The 24,834-nt window shown below is 41.7% G+C and overlaps 1 protein-coding gene across 1 annotated transcript in view; it reads right to left on the reverse strand.

Moving 5' to 3' along the window:
- Positions 1-24,834, reverse strand: part of LOC105673909 (uro-adherence factor A-like) — a 64,094-nt gene that overhangs the window by 29,721 nt on the left and 9,539 nt on the right. The gene's annotated exons all lie outside the window — the stretch shown is intronic.

Consider the following 24,834-nt stretch of genomic DNA (forward strand, 5'->3'; position numbering starts at 1 on the left):
GCTCGTCCGTCTGGCTGCCGCACGAAGAGACGAACGCTCGAGAATGCGGCGGTAAAGCCGAGCTACACGACCGTCGTACGTTTCCCTCCCCGCGCGATCAAGCGCCGTTTCTGTCGGACTCGCGTTCGCCCTCTCTCTCGCTCGCACGGTGTTTCCCGTTTGTTCGGCTACGTTCGGCTGCGCTTGCTCGATCCCTACTCCGCAGTCGAATCCCTGCTCGCTCGCGGTCTCTCTTCTCCTCGCGCGGGCGCTCGTCTCCTCTCCGTCCGCACTGAGCCCTTGCCAAGCTATTTTTCTCCCCCCGTAGCCCCTCGCGCCCCCCCCCTCGAGAACAGCTACGACGCGACGACGACGGCGACGACGACGCGTTCCGCCAATCGGGCGTTGTGGCGTCATGGTGCATGACGTCATAATCGCGACGCCGCGCCTGCGTGCTGCGGAATGCCCTAGGGGGACACGTAGGCAGCGACCGGGATCCGGAGTGCGAAACGCGATCGACGCGGAGTGAGGAGCGGAGGAACGGAGCCTGCATCTCTGTGTGGCTCGCCCGCGCGCGCTCGCACTCACATCAAGCCCGGCGCCCACTCTTCGGGATGGCGGCTGGTTTTACACTCGTGAAAACGCCAGCCGGATCAGCCGAGAACTGTGTGCGAGCGGCGTTCTGCGCGGCGAAAGATATTTGTCAATATCTTGATTATTGAAAAAACGTCGCACGGAAGAACAATAACAACAACTTGACATGACGTTGCGTGTCTTCTGGTTGTACTATGGAATACAATATCGAATCGCATTGTAGTTGTACGGCGAGCAGAGTTTTTTAATAATATACAAGCAATCGGCAAATATCGCTAACGCCATGCAGAATACTGCTGCTGCTGCGCGATCAATAAACGGATGTCGAATTACAAATAAATGAATTTCAAAATAGAGCGTGCATTTTTATGCTTTAAATATTTGCATACTTTCATTGAGCGACATTGCTTAATTCGATCAGATCTAATCAAAGTATTATCGCTTCTATATCGAAATATCTTTGTATAGAAATTTATGTATTATTTCATTAACTGTAATCTATTCGTTCTATTTTTTTTTATTTCTTCCAACTATACAATGATATATTTAATTTTTCGAATTTTTAAGGCGTAAAAGATAATTTTCTTCTATTTGCGAGCTTGGCGTTTTATTACACCAAAATTCAACGAAAACCTCGCACTTCTCACAAACGACTTTCTGTCTCTTCTTCCCTCTAATCTTTGTAGTATAAACAATGATCATTATTATCGTAGCAGCCGCTGAGTTGGCGGCGCACGAATGGCGCGTTACTTTATCGGTTTTTCTTAGCGATAACACGACAGGCGATAACGGTTGATAGAGATGTAGGTGTACGAGCGCGAATGCATTATCGCCAATGCTATTAAGACGAAACGACATACAAGTGCGTTAGGTCATTCCTTTAGTTCGAATAATTCGATTTCGAAAATTGTATACACGCGGATATTTTAGGTATATAGAAAATTGAACGACGCTATTTTAAACTGTACCGTATTTCATAATTGAGAATAATTACGGAATTAATAATTAATTAATCCGTATACATCACGACATTAAAGTTAAATGACCAATGTAATTTTATCTAATATAAAACTTAATCGAAGACTTTACATACGTGAATCGATTTGCATTGAAATGAGATATTCCTTAAATTGTTGCTTTTTCCTTCTACACGTCTCCGTCGTCAACACGCAGGATATCTCATCTGGCTTTACGCGGTCTGATAACAATTTATATAACCTGCGGCGAGAATGCGGATTTCATAATCGTTGCTATATTAAAAACGCGAATAATCTAACGGGCGTGGAAATAAACTCTTTCAGAGCAGGTCGGACGATGCGAGATTTGTTTATATCTCCATATTTACATAACATACCGATAACACGCCCGTGGACGCGTTACATCATATCTCGAATTGTTACATGCACGTTCATTAATGACAAGCCGGGAATCTGTTCGTTAACGAGAGGATTGTGGCAATCCTTGATTACGTTGATTGGCAACGCCGGTGTATCGGTGTCTCGCGTGTACGCGGTCGAAAAATGGGAGAAAACGAGCGTGACAGACCGTGACGTCACTTGCAATTTGGTGAACATCGTTATCGCGCGGCTGCAATGTGTGCAATCTCTCGCACGCGCGATGCTGCGCCGCTCTCGCCAGAATGACATCAGTCTGACATCATAGTGTACAGCACGAGATCGTAACGTGAACTCTTCTGGAAGAGAAAGAGAGCGAGGGACGTGCTTCGCCTCGACCATGACAAAGACGAGAAGAAGGTATAATTAGACATGCCGGTTTATCAAACGCAACTCATTTGTCATTCCGTTCGAATCCGGGAAAACAAATATTTTCCTTGCCTCGTTTCTTTTTTCATTTAAAAACAGAAAGTATAATGGAGAATTACCGTCGAGCATCTATATTGCATCAAGTGAGAATATACATCTTACTTAATTTTTTAAATAAAAATTATATATATATATTTTACAATAATATGCATATATATGTATCACGCGGTCTTGAAAAGTAACTTTAATCACGCCAGCAATCGTAGAAAATGATGTCTATGACTGGTGGAATAACAGGTAGGTGTGATGCAATAGATAAGGTATAATAAACTCCTGCTAAAAAAAAAGTGAGTAATCTCCATTAACAGCGTGTAACAAATAAATGAGATCCGTCACGATACTTATCGACGCGCTGTCGCATATTCCTTGTGAATATGCGGGCGGTCCTCGTTATCGCGACTCGTAATCGGCTTTTATCTATCGAAGACTCGATAACACGCTGTGAAGGCTTTACCGAATTCAGGGCTCTCGAGCACAAGCCGCAAAACACGCGCCGCCGGCGAGTAATCGAACGGATACCGGGGCAATTGGTAAATTTGGCCTGACCTCTGGATAACTCGGCCACGTGCTGCTGTATTATTGTTACAGCGCAGGGCGAATGCGCCGAACATTATTTATCAAGTCGGAACCGAGAATAAACACCACGGTGACCGAAGATAATGGAGACAGTTCACCGATTGACCGCTCGTTCGCGGATCAGCATACGACGTAATAAAACCGTCGTGATTCTATACGAGCGTTATCAACGCTTCGAATGTATATAAACCGGACAAGTGCCCCTGCACCCGGATTTGAAAAAATTCCTCGCGAACGACTACAGATATCTGTAATATTTCTCCTTAACATCATCCACAAAGATTACAATAAAAATGTCGTCATATCTTTCGTTTCAACTTAGATAGAAACTGTTATCTAATTTAAATAGGAGCAACCAAACATTTTTTAAAACGCCCAAAGATCAAACTTAACTACAAAACAATAAAAGTATCTCTGTAGAAGTGGTTGAAGATCTATACACGGTCTTACGTTAGATGACTTGAGCGTTATTTTAATTTCACATTGTATCTCATTACTCTCATTTATCTAAAGTAAAAAAAAATGAATTCTCTTCGCTTTACATAATGAAAGTTGATTTTTGCGCAAAAACCTTCGGAAGCTTCATTTGCGTCGCGACAATGAATTTTTTCCATATCATTTGTTGTCGATCAGAAATTTACTTTCAGGTCGTTCGATAGGGCAATTATGCCGCCGCATTTGCAAATTAACTTCCGGCCGGTCGAGACGGACATCAGACAGGAATGAGAGTCACTGCGTGCCTGCTGCGTGACGCCGACGTTCGACAAGCGCAGTTGTAAATCGAAGAAGCCGTCTGGCTCCTAATTTTATTGCGCGACGAGAACGGACATGAATCGAACGTGCCGGATTTCACTCTTTCGGGACGGTATTAAAATTTCACCGCATCGAATCCGCCATTCGACCGTAACTCCGCGCGCTCCAGCCGATGTATTCGCGCCCGCCGTAGCAAAACGGCTCGCTAGGAACGCACGTAAATTTCACAACTTCGAGCAATTACGTGAGAGAAAACGACGCGTTATTTTCATAACTCTTAAATAACGTATCTGAGGTGCGAATAAGACATTACGTGTCTGCGGAGATAAGATCTCTCTTGCAGAATACGCATTGCCAAGTTTAGAGTTAAATACCACTGCTTCGCCGCGGTATTCGGAAGTGTTGGGTTGAACGTGTGCGATCGCACGCCTCCTCCTGCTCTCGGCCTTATCAAAATCCGTGACATATTTATAAAAAAAAGGATGCGTCAGAGAGAGAGTGTATGATAAGCGCGATATTGTTTTTCTCGCGCTACCGCGTGCGATACGGCTGGACGTAATATACGGCTGATTACTTTATCTCGATCCGTTCTCTTCCGCCCGACGTAGAAGCTCCGTTATGCTTCTCCGTCGCTGTCTCTCTCGCTGTCTAGTTGCTCTTATCTCCGGCCCCGATAACGATCTACCCGGCGGTCGGAAGATTTTTCGCCGATAAGCGCCGCGGCGGGGCACGTGCGGAACAAAAAGCGAATCCGTGAAACCGCTGCGCGGACGGACGGATCGCGTGTCGCCCTTGTTCAGATCGATTCGCTTACGCGGAGAATCCAGACGCGGCGAGAATTTCCGCCGACGCGGCAAATCGATTCGACACCTTGAATTCGCGAGGCGGCGCATCCGGCCGGCTCGTGTCGCGCGATCTAAACCCACGTGATTATTACGCAATAATCGTCCGACGTTCTTCCACCCGGACTGATCTAAATTTCACCCTTTGCCCGTCAGATTTTTTCCTTCAATCGTAAATATCAGCGTGTCTAGATACTGCGACACGATGTTTCTTGATATCAATTATTTTCTCAGTTAATGATGCTAAAAATATTTACAGAAGGACGTATTGTTTCGTTGCGATATAAAAAATTATCAACTGATTTCAACGTTTTATTTCTTTCGCATGTTTTCAAGCTCGTAATTCGGCAACGGAATTTTTTCGCATCAGCGATCAGGAAAATGTAAAGCTCTGACAAACAGCACGATGTTGGGTTTTAGGATGACAATCCTTTTCCTTTTGATTCCGCAAACCAACGGAAAGTGAGATAGCGGACGTAATCGCGCTAAGAAAACACCGCTAGTTATCGGCGGCACGTGACGTAAGAAATATCTCAGTTATTTGCAACTTAAGCTCTTTAAATTGATGAAAACCGCGATGAAGCGCGATGCGGACGTGCGTCGCATGACCGATAAGATATTTCAGAAAACCGCACGGTATTTTGGTGAAAAAATCAGATAGTAGATGTTTTTCTTATCGTTCCAAAGATGTTAAACGCACTTTTGTTTGTGTACATGTGCAATGAAAATTATATTATCATTTAACTGCATGAAAGAGACAGCAAAACAACTATTTTTATATTCCCTTCTCTCTCCTCCGGCATCGAAGATAACATACGTATTATCAGCCGTACCAAATTTTTCGCAAATTTACACTCTACATATAAAAACACATATCTGATCGGAAATTGACTTGATTTGTCGAAAAACAACGCTATTGAAAAATAAAACGTACAAATGAAAAATAACATATTAATTTGATATCTAGAGATAAAATCCAGAACAATTCATATAATTGAAAATATACGGCAGGATTCTTATTGAAATAACGCCGTGTCTCTTCGAGGCTGCAGTTAAATATTTATAGCGCTCGATACGGTGACGAATACGTTAAAAGTGATTAGCTCCTGAATGAGCTCTTTCTCGAATGATGTCTTTCCGCGATATTTCGTTCGTGTTAAATTTGCCCGTACAAGATTACGCCAGTTTCTTTATCCCGTTCCGCAACAAAGGGATCGTTGTACTTTCGCGAGCGTAAGTCAGGCTTCGGCGAGCTCGCCGCTTTACGTGCTCGCCCCAGAGTCGTATGTCTCGTGACGTCATCTCTTCGCGATCTGGCAACATCGTCGAGTCCGATGTTGCCGACTCGACGAGCGAGCGGAGCGGGCGAGCAGGCGCGCGCGCGCCCGTTTACGGCGGAGCTCTTTCGCCGGAAATTCGGGACGTCTGGTCTCTTCTGGACCCGTCGTTGTGATTTCCGCTGGCATTCCTTTCACCGTGCACGCATGCAGGCACGCACGCATGCAGGCACGCACGCATGCACGATGACGAGCGTAATTATACTTCGAGAGCTCCGCGAGAGATTATCCGCACTCGACACCTCGCGATGTAAGGATTCAGCGCGAACCAGACCGCAATCAAGCGCGGTTCTTTTCCCCGCGTGTATTTTTACTTGCTACAAAAAATGCTCACTTTCACACAATTATCTCGAACACGTTCGAGACGCTGGGAGATGAATAGTTTCGCAAAGATACACACACACACCCGACAGCCTTACCTTGACCCGTATCCGAGGCCCGTAGGAACGAATATCAGTTTATTCTAACAGTATTTTTATCCAAATTTTTTTCCCTTTTAATCCATATTTGCGTCATTACAGCGACATTTTGCGCTAAACGATTCCAAATCGAAACATGAACGCAAGAAACTATTATTTGTAGGATTAGAGAACTACTTGTATCGCTCGTGAGTCTGTATTGTGATTTATCAAAAGGAGAAGTTGAAGATTAATTATAAAATCTTATCTCAATTAAATTAGTTTTAACGGATTTGCAATCGCGTGAAGGACGATGCTTACAGTCATGACAGAGCCTCGATAAAACGAAAACTACACGATTGTAAATACAACCGTGACGTTCTGTGAATCGACTCTTGCCCAGCGAGCGAGTAAGGGAATACGGAAGCTCGTAAAAAGATCTCGCGCTCTCTCCGCGTCTGAATCGGGCTTTTACGCTCGTAACGTAACCGTAGGACGATGCCAGCAGCCTCTTCCGCCGATTGTGGAAAAGCGGTGGCGGGCAGAGCTGGGGAACGGATAATATCGTTTTGTCACGTCATACAGTGCGCGCGGCTGTTCGGCCAGAGAAAATCAATCCGCTCCGCGCGCGGCCGCTACTAACCTTCCCGCGGAAAAACGGCCGCGCGCGCGAGCACGCTACTAACCGCGCGGAAAACGTCACGCGTCTCAAGGGTCCGCTTGCGATATTGACCCGAGGTTGCGTTAGGTTATTTCTGATCCGGGGGGGTTCATGTACCTTTTCAGGTGGAACGCTCCGGCTTTCCGCGGACAAATTCGCGTTTTCCTTCCCCAATTATCTCATCTCTCCCCCTTTCCACCTTCAATTTTTGCTTTTTCTCTCGCTCCCGAATTTTCCCTCCCTCGCTATCCTTCTATCCTTCTCCTCCTTCCTCCGCTAAAGGTGCGCGCCGCGCGAATCTGCACCGACACGACGTGTCATTTCGAGTATTGGCCTTCGACCGTGTCCTTGGCCCCGTATCAGTTGGCGTAACGATCGGATGCGAAGGATATCACACATTGTTGCTCGCGCGTACGCTCGTTCTGTTCGACTCGTCCGCTCGCGCCGCCAGTCGCGAACGCGCGAGCGCGCATTTGCGAAATCCGCGGAGTAACGGCCGCTCCAAAATAGAAGCCATCGCACCGCCACGGGAGCGTCTTTCTCCCTTTCGTCCCTTTCTCGCGCTGTACCCGCCCGCCGGCTCCCCGCTGACTACCGCGGCCCCCCTTGCCGCAGCTATCACATATTAAGGCCCTTGCACACCGAATGCATTTCTATTTTACTCCTTTCTAAATCTTTCAAGCCTTTCTCGGATGATATGTTCAGTGTAGCGTTTCTATTTTATTTCCTATCATTTTTGCATCATTAATTTTTTAGTTTCCTTGACACCTATAGAGCGCTAAAATTCTCATCGCAGCAATGCTGCAATTTTGCAAATTACAGTGTAATGTCGCAGAGAGATTATAGAAACTGTAAGATTCTAATAAAATTGCAGTGACATATTGCAGTAATTTCAAAAACATAAAAATCACAACGCGGTAATTGCGAAATGTAACGCTGGAGCATCCGTTATATAAATGACTACTTTTACCTGAAAAAAATCCATACACCTATTGCATAACGTTACTGTAACATTTGTAGTAAGGCTAGATTGTTATCGCAAATATATTGTGTCATAACGCTGTTATAAACATCACATAAATTTATATTATGCTTTTCTTCGGGTAACTGACTGTCCAGACGTAACCATTTAAAAATGGTTTACAATACTATTGAGAAAGGGTTGATTTTTAAGCATTTTTAAGCACAGGTACTACGCGTCTAGATGTGATGTGACCATTACGAATTCCACACTAGCGTAAAGTAGTAAAAGTTGTAACAGATGTTACAGTTATCTATTCACATTTAAAATCCCATATTAGAGGACAATGTGCTGGGGTCAATGAACTTTTTAGACTGCGTCTAAGAATAGGTTTAGAAAACGGTGTTCAACGTCCAACAGTTTAAATACCTATAGGTATTTAAACCTGAGAATTTGATTACCTGAAAAAGAAAAATTTATGTATGATTTTCTGTTTTTCTCACATATTTTATGTTTTCTCTAACTGATATGCCGTAGATTATGATGATTATTTGCAAAAAAACTGAATCGAAATAAAGAATAATTATTAAAATAATAGTAATTATTTATTCGTATTAATCCTATCGCTACTAATTATGTCGTCTTTCTTTTTTAGTATCTACTGTAAATTGAAAGTTGTTATTTATACGGTCACCAGCTACGTTTTCTATGAAAGCATTGAGAAACGCATAATCGGAAGTTTTTATACGCACGTTAGCTAAAGCCGATTTAGTCAGTTAAGGTGTATGAAACCGTCAAACGACTATGTCGACTTAGACGGTGAAAGCGTAAGATGATGAAGAAGATGGAATGAATAGAGCGGAGAGGTATGTACATGTGTCAGTTACGGATTAAACTTTTTATGATACAAAAATTGTGGTCGCTTTACTCGCTATACAAAAACTGACATAATTTGTGTTAAACTTTCTATTATTACGAGATTATATTTAGAAAAGTATTAATTTAAAATATTAAAATTATTAAGACTCCGATGATAAATATCAAAATTTAAATGTAAGGAGCAAAAGAGTCAATTATAGTTGTTCGTGCAAACGTGTTTTAAAAAGAAGTAAACAAACGTTTCTGCCTGTAACCAGGCCTTCTTCTGTGTCAATAACAGATTAAGAACCGTACGGATCTTTAAAAGCCACATTTTGTATGGAAACGTTTATTTCTTTTTGACACATGTTTGCACAAACAACCAGCATTGACTCTTTTGCTCCTTGCATTAAAATGTTGATATTAATTTAAAGGCGACTTGGAAGAATATCCTTTACAATTACGCTTGAGGCAGCCGAATTATCAATTCGAAACAGCAATTTCATCAAGTGTCATAATTCCGCCGTTGAAATGTTTAATTTCACCTTTCTTCGAAAGAGAAAGAGGAGTGTTTAAGCTTGATCTTTCCGACAGGAGTACGTATCTGAGAAGCGCACTGTCTCCCGCCGCCCACATCGCGGCTATAAAGAGAAGAGCAGTGGGTCGCTAACCAGGATTAATCAAGCCGGAGATCGTCGGTGTCGGGCGATTCGCCCTTTAGCCGTCACCTCGTTAATAGACACGTCGCGGCACAAAGGCCGCGCGCGCGAGTTCGCCGGCAATTTTCGAATTTGCCGAACGAAAACAGCCGGCGGCCCGGCCATTGTGATGGTAATGCCCGCGTGTTGCTCGTGTCGATCGGCGTTCTGGTTGTCGGGCGTGCTGCATCCTTTAAAATTTAAATCGACCCGTCGAACGGCGAGCCGGAAATGACAGACCGACCGGGAACCCGGGCGTGTTCGACCTAATTCGACGACCCGCTGATAACGGTGACGTCATGACGGAGTGCTCTATTCGTTACTAGTCACGGATCCGCGGTACGTGACGAGGCAGCGCGTTGACGAGCGTGACGATAATAACACCGCATTGCGTATACTACGTTACGTTATGCGAACCCGCTTCGTTCTCGTGACACGCTTTCGGGCGAGCGATTGACACTCCAACACCATGAAATCCGAAATATAAATACCCCCCTAACATCGTCGTCAGCGATCGATTCTGTCTCGAAAGATTATATTTCTGGCGGCGGAATTGCGATGCTTGAGGAATTGTCGCTTCGGACTTACTAATTTGATATTTTCTCAGATGCAATTGTAAGAAGCATCCTTTCCGAACTTTCATCTGACAATCATTTTCCAATCAATCTTAATTATACATATTCACAAATACACATATTTTCTCCCTAAATTAGAAATCAAGATTAATGATTAAATGACGTTAACTTTTTGCATCTTCTGATAAATTCAACATTTTACTCCAACTCGATAATAAAATAAAATTTTTATAATAAAAAAAAGACATAAAATTTAATTAAAAAATACATCAATATAGATTTAATAAAATTTTACATTTTGTAATAAACCGTGCTTGAAGCTCGAACTGCTGGTATAAAATATCGAGCACAGCCCGGCTTTCGAGTTATACGAGTTAAGTGAAAAGGGAAATGCGGAATATTTCTGTACGACCAGGTGGAATACTTTTGTTCCCCCTGGACTGGATGCTGCGCGCGCGTCCGCGTGTTCATTGCCGGCTGCGGAGGTGCGCGGGATGTGAGAAAACGAAAGTATGGGGGACCGGGGTCGCTCTCTCGCCGCGGATCGATAGCGGCTGCGAGAGCGGTGCTGCTTTCGTCGTCGCGTTGTCGTCGTCGTCGCTCTCCTTCCGGCCGTCGCGCCGCACGAACTTGCGCGGTGATGTCATGTATTCGGCCGAGTTTACGCGTGTTTGTAAACAGGCCGAGAGGAAGAGAGAGAGACGCGCAGTGGGGGATAGAGATAGAGAATATCCGGGAGAGAAAGAGAGACGGAGACACAGTGAGGAACAAAAAGAAGTGTCAGGCACCTCGACAGGGCTGGGCTCAGATGGGGTTTTATCCTACGATAAAAGCGAGCTGTGCACCTGTCTGGAGGCGTGTTAATAGAGCAGTCAATAATTATAGAAATTGATAAAACCGATACGATTATTAATGATGAGCCTAATTAGTATCTTTCGTTTTAATTTTTAATTACATTATTATTTTGTACCAGAAAGCAGCGGCCTCGATAATATTTGTGTGTCTATAAAGCCTAAGTAGTGTGCAAAAATAAATTTTAATATATAAAACATTTTATGTGGTTCGATTGAAAAAAAAGGAAAAACTGGTAGCTGCTAACTGGAGAATAAAGAAAGCATCTCTTTCCTAAAATAGGTTAGGTTAGGTGGCCAAATGGTAAAGAAGACGGATCGTTTTTCTAAGGAAAATGCGACTATTTTTGTCTGACATACTTTGCTGCGGTGAAAAAGTGTGAAAAAAAAATGTTCACACACAATTGAACGGATGACTCCAGCACTGCAACCGACTGCGCAGACATATCGCGCGCGTTTCTCCCTCGTGCAACCCGACTTTGTCGAGCTTCGCTTGCGTCGCTCTCTCGTTTTCTCGTACACGGTCGTGACGTCACGCGCTGCAAGCTGGCTCAGACGAGAGAGAGGCTACATGAATACCGGGAGCGAAAGAGGAGCGAGAGAGGAGCGATAGTAAGGGAGGAAAAGGGGATGGGCGGGCGAAAGGGAGATGCGTCGCGCGCTATACAGGGTGTCCGAAGTATCAGCTGCATCAGCTGTCGACGACAAATCGACGAATTTTTATCTATCTTTCACAAAATTTGAAGAAATAAAAAACTTAATTTTAATTAGTCAAAAGATCATAATCACAAATTAAAAATTAATCTAAACTCGTGCAAAACAGAATCTTAGTTTTGATTTAATGTCAAATTTTATATCCAAAAGATTTGTCAGATTTTGTTGAAAATTAAATAAGAGTCTTGCATTAAAATTTTGCTACGAAACCGACTTGAAATTCATCGTCAAATTGTGATTAAAATGGTATCCGGTGATTATGAAACACCTGGTATACAGAAAAATAAGCTCGCATGATGGTCGTGTCATTGATGATGTGTCTACTGTCATCTGTGCACGCGATGACATCGTCCGTGCATGGTCGTTGCCGCTTGGCTAATTTCTGTGCATTTTTCTCTCATTCTAAATTATTTAGTTCGAGTATATATTAATCATCGTTTCTAATATTTAAAAAGAAAATATGTAAATTAAAATTTATTTTTCAACATAATCAAACTCGGTTTGACGTTAGAAAAGAATTCTTAAATATAAAAGTTGCACACGGACCATAAAGCTGTTGCTTGTTAAAAACGGCTAAAGAAAAAAATCCAAGTCTTTCTAGAAGAAGTTTAGAGAAAGCTTTAGCAGGAAAAAATGTTCCTAAAAAAAGAAAAATGAAAATGTTTGCCGCCTTATGATTAATATATAGCGTTTTCTATAAAACAAGGCACTTTTTTAAGATTTTAATAGAGAAGAAAGAGCATTTTATATTTTGTTTTCTATCGAAATTATATAACCCTCTATTATGATAAAAATATTGTCCGAGCAGTCTACGTCTATGTCGATCCGACAGTTTCTTCAAGGTTCACGGATTAAATAATGCATCTGCTTGTTCTACAATGTACACGTAGACGCATTCATAGCACGCATTTAGCGTTAAGTGCGACTAAATGAGCCTTAATCGGTGATACAATATTGAATGTGGTCATCGTTTTAGATAAATGAATGAACAGCTTAGCGCAGACAATCGTTTTTAACAACATCAAATGTACAGTAATAATGCAAAAATGTCGAAAACGCATTTTTCCTTCTAAAAATAGATTTTTCAGTACTATTGTACTGAGCTATAATAATAAAAATTTTTTTTATGATAAAAAGAAATATACAGTCTAATAATAAATTTAATGGACTTTTTAATGTCATACAAGTGTCATGTGTTAAAAATTTTTGCATATATAAATTTGCCATCTTAGTCATAAAAAAAGCTCATTTCCCGTTTACTGCGTGCAATAAAGTGACTCAGAAGCAGTTCTGGCAATGAATCATCGATGTTCACGTATCGCACGTGTCATCTATCGTAACGACCACCGATAGTCGTCCACCGAGCGATCCGTGCCCAACTTTCGAAACTTTGAACTCGCGAAACATCTCCGGCGACGAAATCATGTGAACTCTTTTACGACCAATCGCATTTCACAACCTGCACGCCGGGTGCAGACTTTGTTCTCGTATTTTTTTTTTTTTTCCCTCCTTCTTTTCCGCCATTACAGCCTTTCTCTGCCGACACTATCGGTCTGTCATCTACCGCACCAGCCGAACTCCCTCGCTCCTTTTCTTCACGACTCCTTTCTCGCGTTCGCCGGTTGGCATTGATGCAGCGCTCTCGCGATTCACTACCACGACTGGATTTCTCCGAGATAAAATTTAGGCCGAACCGTCTCGAGGCTCCCGATCGCACCGCCGTAGCTGTATGCTCGGATTATTATGTTAAAAGCGAGAAATCGGGCGAGTCTCTCTCCCACGATGCAGTTCTAATAGATCAATTCTCTTTCCGCGAAGCAAAGTTTTGACAGAAGATAGAAATTTTTCAATTTTGATTTATTTCAAGAAATTTTAAATTGATTTTGATGTGATTTTTATTTATTTATCGAGATACTTAACAAGATTGAAAAGTTGGCCAACGGAGGTGGTTGTCCATCGAACTGTTGCTCAAGAAATATTCATGTTATTTTGTTATAAAACAAATTCACTCTTAACTGTCACATAGTAATGTATAGAGTATTTAAAAAATAATGGTACAAATTATATTTTCCTACTAATAATATTGAAAAAAATGTCATTATAAATTCAAAAAGAAAGTCAGTGGTAAACTATTGTTATGCCAACGTGCGATTAATAATTGATTAATATATCTTGGTTCACAAACGCTTTTTTTGTTAATAATGCAATTAATGCTTAGTATATCCACCTAATTAGGTCGATTCGCTTAATCGTTTTAAAGGGCTTAATGATCTGTAAGTAATCAAAAGTTTACACGCGTGAAAGAATAAATAATTTATTCGCTAACTATCGCGAGCGACGTAAATTTTCTGGAAACATTTACGCATAAGCTGTAAAAACGTGTGATCACGCGCATTAAAAGATAATATAAAGTTACATATCAGGCCATGTACAAATTGTGGCTTCATAAAATACTGATGCATATCGCTTCTCGTAAATCCTGCGCGACGCGAGACGTCCGCGAGTACCGGAGCGCGGGTTGATTTCTCTCCGTTGTTAACGATTAAATGTGATCTCTCCGTATACACAAAGAGCGTTATCAACTATAAATCCTCACTGAATCTACGGCGTGTGACGTAAGTTATCGTAACAACGATGTCGTTAACCCGCCATCATCCAGTGTTTGCAATGTGAATACTGTGCTCTGATGATGAGAGATCATATCGTCTACTTGAAAGAAAATCGACACGACCGACATCACGTACGATGATGTTTTATAATTTTAAAATGTTTTAATAATTTCAAAAAAAAAAATATTTTTTTAAATTATATTTGTTAACTTCAATTTGTATATTTAACGAATAAGAATATATTTTTGAAGCATATTCTTTATCTCTGTTAAATACCATAAAATGTTAAAAATAAAATTCTCCATACTGACTTTAAAAAAAAATTAAATTAAAAAACCCATAAGAGAGAAATAACGATTTTAGTTACCACTTTACGTAAGACTGTAATTTTTATATTTTACTATAAATTAATTCAAACAAAATGATCGAAATTCCACTGAAATGCCAAGGTTCAGAAAATAGAAATTATTACAAATGCAATCTGAAGCTAATCTTACATAGCGTTTCTAAAGTTGTAAGAAATACCCGGTGCTTTAAACACAGAAAGGGGGCTCGATCTAATCTAATCGTATTCTTCGACGAATGTATGAGCTTCACGCACCATGCGATTCTCAAAAAGCGGCGAAAGCGAGTGCGCGCTAAAAAGGTGGACGTTGCACCGGCTCCGTTTTCTCTTATTTTCGCCGTTTGACTTTCGTCGGGGCGATCGGCTGGCCAGCCTCGGCGTCCAAAAGTGCATATTGCACCGGTCTCTTTAATGGCGGGATGGCGTGACGGCCGTCGTATGTGCGGGGTGGCGAATGGAACGAAATGAAACGAAATGAAACGAAACGAAACCCGGCGAAAAACGCAATGTCGCGTGTGTCCCGTGTTTCGCGGTCGCGTGTGTCGCGGATATTACACGCGATCTCTTGGGCCCGGCCGTCTAAATGTCTCGCCGCACGAATGGGCCCCTCCACCGAGAGTTTCTCTCACTTGCACTTTTAATTTCCTTCTCCAACGTACTTTGCAAAAAGCTAAAAATACAAAACAATCGAGATTGTAATTGAAAATTAGATTTTAATGTCGAAACACTATTTATTTACCGCTCTAATGAAATTTTTATTTTATTGCATTTTTCTTTAGCATCCGTTTTGTCTCGCAAATTTGAATTTTTCTCTTTAAATCTATTTTTGATATTGAACGTTTTCTATTTTTGATGTTACTTCGACGTCGGCGCGTGAATAATCCCCGTAAAGATTGAAAATTCGAAATGAGATTAAGGTCTCCAGCGTGCAGGAATAGAGATGCTGCCAGATTAGAAATGATAGACTCGCCGTGAACTTTTCGTCCAAATCGATTCCGAATAACCCAAATAGGCTGTCATTAAAGTAATAGCAGTAATTTCGGAACACACCTTGTGATAGATTATTTCATCGCGCAATATTCTGAAAATTCCGGAACTGCGCACTATTTTAATGCTATGATCTACGAGGTATGATGTAATATCGCCCGCCCAAAACGCTATAAGATACGATTGCGCTATCGTATATTTCATCTTTTTACTTTTCCTAGAACGCCAATGTAAATTTAGCCGCGTCACGATGCGTGCTCCAAAGTTAAAGGGTAAAACTTCTTGGGATAAAACGGCCATAAGTTTGCAGTCGCGCGCTACCTTGCGCAGTCTCGCGTATCTCCCGTCGGCTGAGAACTTTGATAGCGTACGTCGACGTGTTCTCTTGTTGCGTGGGAAAGTGCTGCATAATGACACGGTCATTCTTCGCACGTCGAGTGAAGTCAATAGCGGCCGCGCGGTCGAAAAGCCCATCAAGAGTAGCTGCGTGCCAGCTTCGAAGATTTCCTCTCGTTTGATTTTACGATCATCTATCTCACGCGTTAAGCGAAACGACAGCGACGCTTATCCCTATCTCATCTACGTAAAAATTAAAAAAAAATATATACATCTTATCGACGGAATAAGAAGAAAGTAATTTTATTCTATTCATCATTAAAGTGAAAATCCTCGATCGTTAATATTATATCTGTGGTAAGCTTTGAATTATTTGAAAACAATCTAATTTCCCATCGCGATAAGTTTTTTTGTCTCGTTGCGTAACTTTCTCTTTCATCGATCTGACTGTGTGTACTGATTGTAAATAATACTTTGCGACCAGCCGTTCAAAGGAAGCCGACCGCAGTTACGCGTGGAACGCAGTGGTACGTGAGATTTCATCACTGTTCGCATCAGATATTTTCCGAGTCCGGGAAAACGTCGCGACGTTGCACCGGCCGCTGCCTACCTACTCTGTTCTTTGTTTCCAGTCGCGTTGTGCCGTTAAGCGGCACGCTGGTGAAACACCTGACGTCGCCAGGCGGTCGTCTGATCGGGCTGGCTGGCAGGCAGGCAGGCGGGCAGCCTGCTAGGCAGCCAGGCAGGCAGCCCGCGTCGTACGTAAGTACATACCTGTGGCAGGTGAATCGAGTCAGGTGCTCCAACAGATGGGCGCCTTTACTCGAGAAAGCGTTATAAAAGCGGTCTATCATAAATGTGGGTTACTAGCTACGACTAACGCCCGACGATAGAAGCTTGCGCTCGCGAATACGCGCACGCCGTGTGTTAATTCGCGGATTACTCTGATAATTTTTTCACTTAATAACGCCCGTCTGTGGAAAAGCTGCGATGAATTTTTAAATACCATTCTACGGCTTGAAATTCCAGATCGATGCGTATTAATTTATAGAGAGAAGAATATCTTTTCTGTATAATTTATTTTATTTCAGATTTTCCGGAGAATTCACTGCTTTGCATTTTTAAATATAGATATTCCACGGAATTAAAATAGTTTTCTTTTTAAAAAAACTCCGGCACGAAAAAGGTTTTAATAAGGTAAAAGAGTAATGCATCGATTAAAATCTAATTTCAATCTTTCCCAGAAGACAAAGTGATATAAAACTCACTAAATACATGTGGTCACTCGCGGTGATTTAATTCACAAACTGTACAGAGACGTAATCGCAAGAAAATGTAATCACGTAAAATAAGTTCATTTTTATTTCCTTATTCTGATTTCCTCGGGTCAGCAGTCTGGGAGACAGAAATCCCATGACGAGAAGCAAGATCAAATGTCCCTTCGCCCGATTCGTTTCCGCGCGTCGGAAGGAAGGAAGGAGTGTAACGAGCGCGTCTTTTTTTCTCTTTTCTCGCCTTTTGTTTCGCGGATATGTGACGCGATTATGCGCGTGTATGCGCCGCCGGTACGAGCGGGGCTCGTATATATGCGCGTATCATACGTATGTACGAGCGTGCCGGCCGTATGTGCAGTCACGTGTAAGAATGGGATAGCGAAAACGTGACGCGATTATGCATTCGCGCTACGTCGTCGTTTCTGGCTTGCTGCACGAACCGGCGACCGTCGCGCGTCGCAGTCCGGAGGTAGCGGTCTAGCGCGCACGGATATGGTAATTTTATTAAATGTTTCCTATTTAAAGAACGCGGCATAATCGCGAATACCTGTTCGCCGAGGAATCGAGAAACTGCGTTCCGAGCATTAATCGGTAGCGAGAATTATTAGCGTCCATCTGTTCCCAGACATTTTTCGGTAGCGTGGAAAAAGAAACATGTTCACATTTCGGAAATAATGAAGTGATTATTTAATCGTAGTCTTTGATCGTGAGATTTACTAATTTGATTAATTAAACTGTCTGCACACTCCAATATAACGAAAGAAAATTGGTTCGCGAATGGATTTGTCCTTTCACATCTAAAATAATCTGATTTAATTCAATCACAATCTAATTTTAATATTTGATATATCGCTCCTCCGTTTCTTATCTGAAAATTAACGACCGCTGTCGGCGCTTTTCTATTGCAATTTATGAAACTATCGATAACCGCAATTTGCGCTTTTTCTTTTTTTTATGTAACATTAACATTATTATTTATTACTACATTTCGACGCTGAAAGATAAATTACAGTTGATTAATAATTAAATACTCGTATTTCATACTACACTTGATTACGATATTATTGGTGATTTTCAAATAAAACTTGATAGATATGATAGTTAAACACTTAATATGAATTTTAAAAAAAGAAATTTGCAGAAAGCTGAGATTTGTTCTTGATTTTGCGCATAAATAAGGAAGAAATAAAGTTAGTTAATTAAAATCGCGAAAGTATTTTTTCTCATTGTTGAGAATTAAATAGCGCACATAATTCGCAACAAATTGGTGCCTTCGAGAACGAATGTCTTCGTGGCACGAGCGGAACGCTTGAACTCAAAGAAACAGCTGCCAGCACTTCGTTTACGTCTGATTAGACGAAAGTAAAATATGTTTTCAAGCGAGATGTTATCGCTTCAAATCATAGCCGACTCTCGTTTCGCCCGAGTTAGCCGCTTCTTTCGCGTGCCTCGTCGCATCTTGCGACGATCCAGCTGTTCCCGAAAGATCGGACGAACGATCAAGTTACCTTGCGATTTTCGCGTATGCGGCAGAAATATACAATATTAATCAATGTGTTATGTGATTATATTAGAAATATTTATCTCTACTTAGAAATTATTTTCGAGATAAATATTATATATTATAGAAATATATATTCAAAAAATTTATATTTATCGTCAAATTATCGCAATTCTACTGTGCAGTATATATTTTCACATAAGAACACACGTATAATTATCGTTATAGAAGATCGTTACATGTTGTAACTACTTTTGCGCTAGTTTGTTGCAATTTTATTCCATGATGATTCATTCTTTACATCGCAACTGCGCTATAAAAGTTACGGCTATATCAGCGATCATGGAAAGATAATAATAAGATAATAATCTATTTTTAACGATGTATTTATGGTTAAGAAAAAAAAAAGTATTTTATATATTCATGTGGTAAAGCAAAAAGTATTTGTCTTGAGAGAAATAATTGGAATTTTTTAACAATATTATGTGCTTCTGCTTAAAGAAGTAGCGGCATATTTACGGCGTTGCTACCTTGACACGTATATTACGCTTTGCAAACTATTCCAATAATATAAACTTAATTGCAACGCCGTGGCAATTCTCAACATCGGTACACCGTATATTTTACATCGCGCGTTTCTGCAAGCGAACTCTCGTTTTAATACGCGCAGGGAGCTCATTGTGTGTAAGCTTCTCCGCGCCGATTCTCGCCGTTTCGTCCTGAACGCCGCGACGAAAAGGGAAGAATTCAAGGTCAGCTTGTTCTTCTCTGCACCGCTGCAACTCGCGCGCTCCAGCGCGCGGCGCGTCGCATTATGCCGTCTTTCCGCGGCACGCCGGGCCCTATCTTATTACGCATATTATTACAGCGCGCCCCTCTTTTGAAATGCGCAGGGAAGCGCATTGTGTCGGCCGAGAATTTAAATATTTTAACTATTTCCTGTCCACGCGGGCTATACGTCCACCTTTGTACGAAGAATTTTCAAAGAGACTCTCTCTCGAAAAAGTTGCCACGCGGAAAGTTTCCAAGGTTGTATCCTTTTTTTTTTTTTAATATTTAACGGTTTGTGGGAACGATACGGTCGATCCTTCTGTCAGTCCAAGGTACGTTCGCACGCCCGCTTCGCAGTGAGTGTTGAATCGTGATGTCAGAAGTGAGCGAATCGCGGGAAAATACGAGTGAGCGAATCGCGAGAAAATACGAGCGAATCCCGTGAAGAATTTACGCTCGCGCGCGTAAGCGTCTCTTCATCGAATAAATTGTCGATTAATCGTTCGATCCGAAACTACGTTCAGGGAACGATGAATTACGACAGCGCGAATAGTCATGAATAAGCGCGGCAGATGAATTTCAACCAGTGTTGTGAATAAAGGACACTCGCGCGGTTGTAAGCGGAAAAGTTATTTGCCAATGCAGTGACATAGTATCGCGCTTAGCGTGCTACAATGTGTAATACGGTGACACATCATCGCGCGCCGGTGCTTTATCGCCGAGAAGCGCGATACTACCAGTGACGATGAATATTTCGTGCTCGAAAGCTTCTACGCCACACGATAAATATTTATACGATCGCGGAACGCTCGTGGGAGCATTGGTGGTGTTCCGTTCTTATCTTTTATAGAACTACATAATCTTGTCAATTTGTAATTTGTTTTTCAAATCGTATATCCTGCGTGTCTTATATATTTTACAAGATCTACGTAAAATATTAAACTTCTCAAGCTTATTTATGTGTATATATATTTGCTTAATATTGATCTTTCTGTTCCTTGCGCCTTTGTGGATATTTATCTTTTAAACTGTAATTTATAAGCTCGTCAGTCAGGAAATAAATAAATTTAATCTCTGTAAACTCTGTTGATTAAGTAATAGGACTATTTTTATGTTACCTACTTCAAGAAGTAAAAATATTTAGAGATATCAGCAAACCATTTTTGAACAGAATTTTCATCTGAACATTTCTGTTGAAAAGTCAATATATTTCATAAATTTTAAATAACGAAGCAACTAACATTTCGTCATTGTTCCGGAGCAGTAAAATTACATTTCTTTTCATATCGAAAAACACCTTATTTTTTTTCGCTTTTTATATTCAAACTTTTTTACATACAAATACATGTACAGACGTTTTCCCGAAAAAAACGCGTTTCAAATTTAAATTTCAGATCCATGTATGTAAACGAAATCATTTTGGAGAGGAAGGAAAAAAATGCTGGCAAGCAGGTAGAACATTTTTGTTCCACTACATCATGCGAATTTTGCACACACGTAGAGCGCATTCGCGACTGCGACGGACAGCACAGCCCGTTCACTGTGAGAGAGTGCGAAGCGCGTACGCGCGCAAAACTTTTCTATCGATCGGTGAGCACGGCCGGCCCGGCGAGGCACGGGGAGTCACGTTGTCCTCGCGTGTCGATACCGATAACACCCTCGCCCTCGGCGTCGCCTCGCGGAGCGACGCTCCGTCGTAGCCGGTGCGCGATAAGGCGCTTATCGCCGCGCCGGTGCCGAGATACCGGAGTCTCTCGCGCGTAAAGGATCGGCACCACGAATAAAGACGGGGATTCGCGGACAACCCTGAACGGCATGATGACGTATAATCTGCGGTGCTTTCGGCTTTAGAGCGGGCTGTCATCGATCGGAAGACGTTGACAAACGCTAGCGCCTCCTGCTCGCTGATAAGCCCTTTATTAATCCTTGCCAACGGAAGATCTCGCTCGTTGCTTATGCTTGTCAGAGTGATGCGCGACGAGGTGCGATTTACGTATTACGAATTGTATATTACACAAACCGTCTCAGAGGCGTACTATTTCGCGATTGCAATATCCTTGAGAAATTTAAATTTCTCCTTAATAATTCATGAAATTCGTAAAATATACGAGAATGCCACGTGGAATTTTGTTAGAAAAACTTTAAATTATTAAAAGGTGTTAAATGTGACTATACAAATTTTGTGACCTGAATACTATTTCTGATTCTTTAAAATAAATTTAATTAAACAAAATTTTAGACAAAATTTTGCAATAATATATAAACTTTTGAAAAAATCACATAAAATTCTTTTGATCTACTTTGCAAGAATATGTAATTTCATAGAAGTAGTTAACGTCGCAGCAAATCATTTTCAAATACATCTGCCTTCGCGCTCGAATGGCCACCGACGTCGAACAAGAGATAGAGAAAGAGAGAAAGAGACGAAGAAAATTATACATGTTCTCCGGTTCTTCTCTCCGTAAATAGGGATCGCTGCGTATATCGTGCAGTCGATGTTCCGTAATTGCGAAATATTTTGTCATTCGTGGATTGGAAGGCGTTTTCTTTGGAGAGTGCCATCGCGATGCCGGTGCCCGATGCCGATCACGTAGACCCCCGTAGTTCCGAGGATGCCCTGAGCACGACGGAATACTAGAATACTATAGCGGCGAGAGAATGCACGGTGCATACTCACAACGCGAGTGAATAACCACGCGAGCGCGCGCGTACAGAGGGCCCACAATTTTCGATAGTCTCTGAGGAAAAAGGCGCTTTTGCCCAATATATATTGATGTAAAAAATAACACGTCAAGCAAAATTTTATGTTTAATCCTACGTACAGAGTGTGCTAAATCTCGTATGTTTTTTTAATGACAGATTCTCTGATCAATCAGAGTCGATGTTTTGTCAACAAAAATAACGAAGATTAATAGTATTCGAATTATAAATAATTAAAAAGAACCTTAAAAAAGTAAATAATTAATAGAGCCATATTCTTCAATTACTTTCAAATGGACTTTATTTTCTGACAAGATTTTAATTCAAAGCTTAGCTTAAAAAATTATATAAAGATTCATTGAAAACTGAAAAGATGTGATAATTATTAATATTTCTTGATTTCTTTTTGCTGAAGAAAAATTACACGTTAAAAACTTTTCATTAAACACATTCTCTATTTAAACGTACGTTAAATATTGCCCCAAAAATTTGATGAATGGAATAAACGCGATAATAAAAAAAATTCTCGAAAAATTAGATTATAAAAATTATTTTCTCACAGTTACACACTAGTTTCCTATGTAATTCAATAAATAAACAGCGTGCAGTATTGTCGTAAATAAAATTTGAAAAATAAAAATGCAATATCGCAAGATTCCAATGCCGCAAAATTGGCGTTTTAAACTCCCTGTACAAGCGAGGGACATGAGATATGCATACCGCATCGAGAAACGTGAATTTACATTTTCTCTACGAGATAGGTCGACTTCAAAGTAACGTAAATCTCTCATTTAACGATAAGTGCTAAAGGCACTGTTATTCCGTATGCATATTAACGCGCGCGGGCACCTAGCAAAAAGCGTCACGTAACCGAAGAAATCGAAAAGAAAAAAACATTACGTCAGACGTGTATATGCAAATCACGAGCGTCTGTAATCGAGTCGGGCGATTCGAACGGTTGTTCCAAACGATAGCGAACGTTTTATCTGGAAGAAGTGGTCCTTGATCTTGCGGCTGACGTGGCGCGGCATAAATTTCCGAGCAGCCTGAATTTCGCCTGTCTCGCCGATTAAGAGCCCCGAAAACGCCTCGCTCTCGTGCTCGATGCTACTTCGAGTTTTCGCCTCGCCGCTGCTTCGACGAACCATTACCTCGCCCACGTCGCGAACAATCGCCTAAAGTCCTCCGATCGAGTAAAACCGGTTTTCGATCGCAACCAGTGCTGTAACTACCGACTATGCCAGCCGGATTTCACGATCGCAGGAGAAGCTCGTTCTCCGTTTTACGAGTCCCGATACGAAAGAAGCCCACGATATTTCTCGGAGAATTAAACCACCCGAATTCGCGAAACACTTTGATCGACTTTTTTTTGCATGTCCTTTTGCGAACGAGACGCAGAATTATTCGCAAATTGTAATTTTTTCGTGTACAGTTTCTTGAAATTATTGGTCTGTCATGCACAGATATTTCTCTGTGCAGAGGGAAACTAAGCTGCTTTGACACTATAGAGTTTACCTTCGTATCATTGAACTCGGTCGTATTGCGTTATCTTTCCCTTATCATGTCATTTAAACAAAGATAAAACGTAAGGCTCTGGATTATAATTATCAAATAAGATGGCAACATTACTAAAAAGTGACGATTTTTAAACATATATCAGTTTTTAAAAATAATTAATTTCATGCATTATTTATCATATATATGGCGTATCAATTTATATTAAGTAAAAATATTGTAATTAATAAATTAACAAATTGATATATTATATACAAAATAATTATCGTATCTGCGACATTAATGCAACTTTCTCAGAAAAACACAATACGGTAGAAAATTTAATTACAATGAAATCAACTAGAGAACTCGAAGAAATAATTGATGCAACTCTGCCAAGGAATATATAACTCGTTTTTGCATATCACCATCCATTTTACGCGCATTATCTCGAATTCACAGAGAACTTCCTCGTCGCGTGTGTTACAGAGAACTTTTTTATTCAACAAAGCCGCTCGCTTTCTCGTCGATCGGACGCCGATACGCTAACAAATGCGCCGCGCTGCTAGTCATCAGTGTCATAAGATACGTGGAGTGGAGTGCAAAGGGTTAACGACATTCCACCGGCGTGAGTGAGAGCGAGAAAGAGAGAGAGCGAGAGAGAGAGAGAGAGAGAACAAGGTGCTGCGCCGTGCGCTTTTAACCCCCGACTTAACCGGTGTAGCACTCGGTCATGCACCCCCGGTGCCCGCTATACGCTATGCAACAACCCCCGGCGGGTGCGGAGCGGATCGATCGCGCGCGCGCGCGCGCGTTTCTTCGTCTCCGGCGTAAAAAATTAGTATTCCGCTCTCGACGTCGAGCAGCGCGTGCTGTGAAAACGGGAAAGGTGAATAGAGAAAGAGAGAGAGAAAGAGAGAACGAAAGAGGAGGACAGGATGGCGAAATGCGTTCCCAGGAACGCTTCTACCCCCGTCACGATCCCCCGCTCGTAAACCCCCGAACCTGCCTAGCTACCTGTGCGTCGCCTCACACGGCTTTCTCGCGCCGTGGACGTTTTACGGAAAACGCCGCGGCTCGCTCCGCTCGGGGCCGACACTCTCCGACTATCGAGAATGGGGGCTGGGTGTCGGAAAGTCGGAGCCTCCCCGACCGACTACGTGGGTCGCATTCGCGGACTCGAGCGCGAATGCGGA

Source organism: Linepithema humile, chromosome 2, assembly GCF_040581485.1.
Source record: "Linepithema humile isolate Giens D197 chromosome 2, Lhum_UNIL_v1.0, whole genome shotgun sequence".
NCBI classification, from domain to species: domain Eukaryota; kingdom Metazoa; phylum Arthropoda; class Insecta; order Hymenoptera; family Formicidae; genus Linepithema; species Linepithema humile.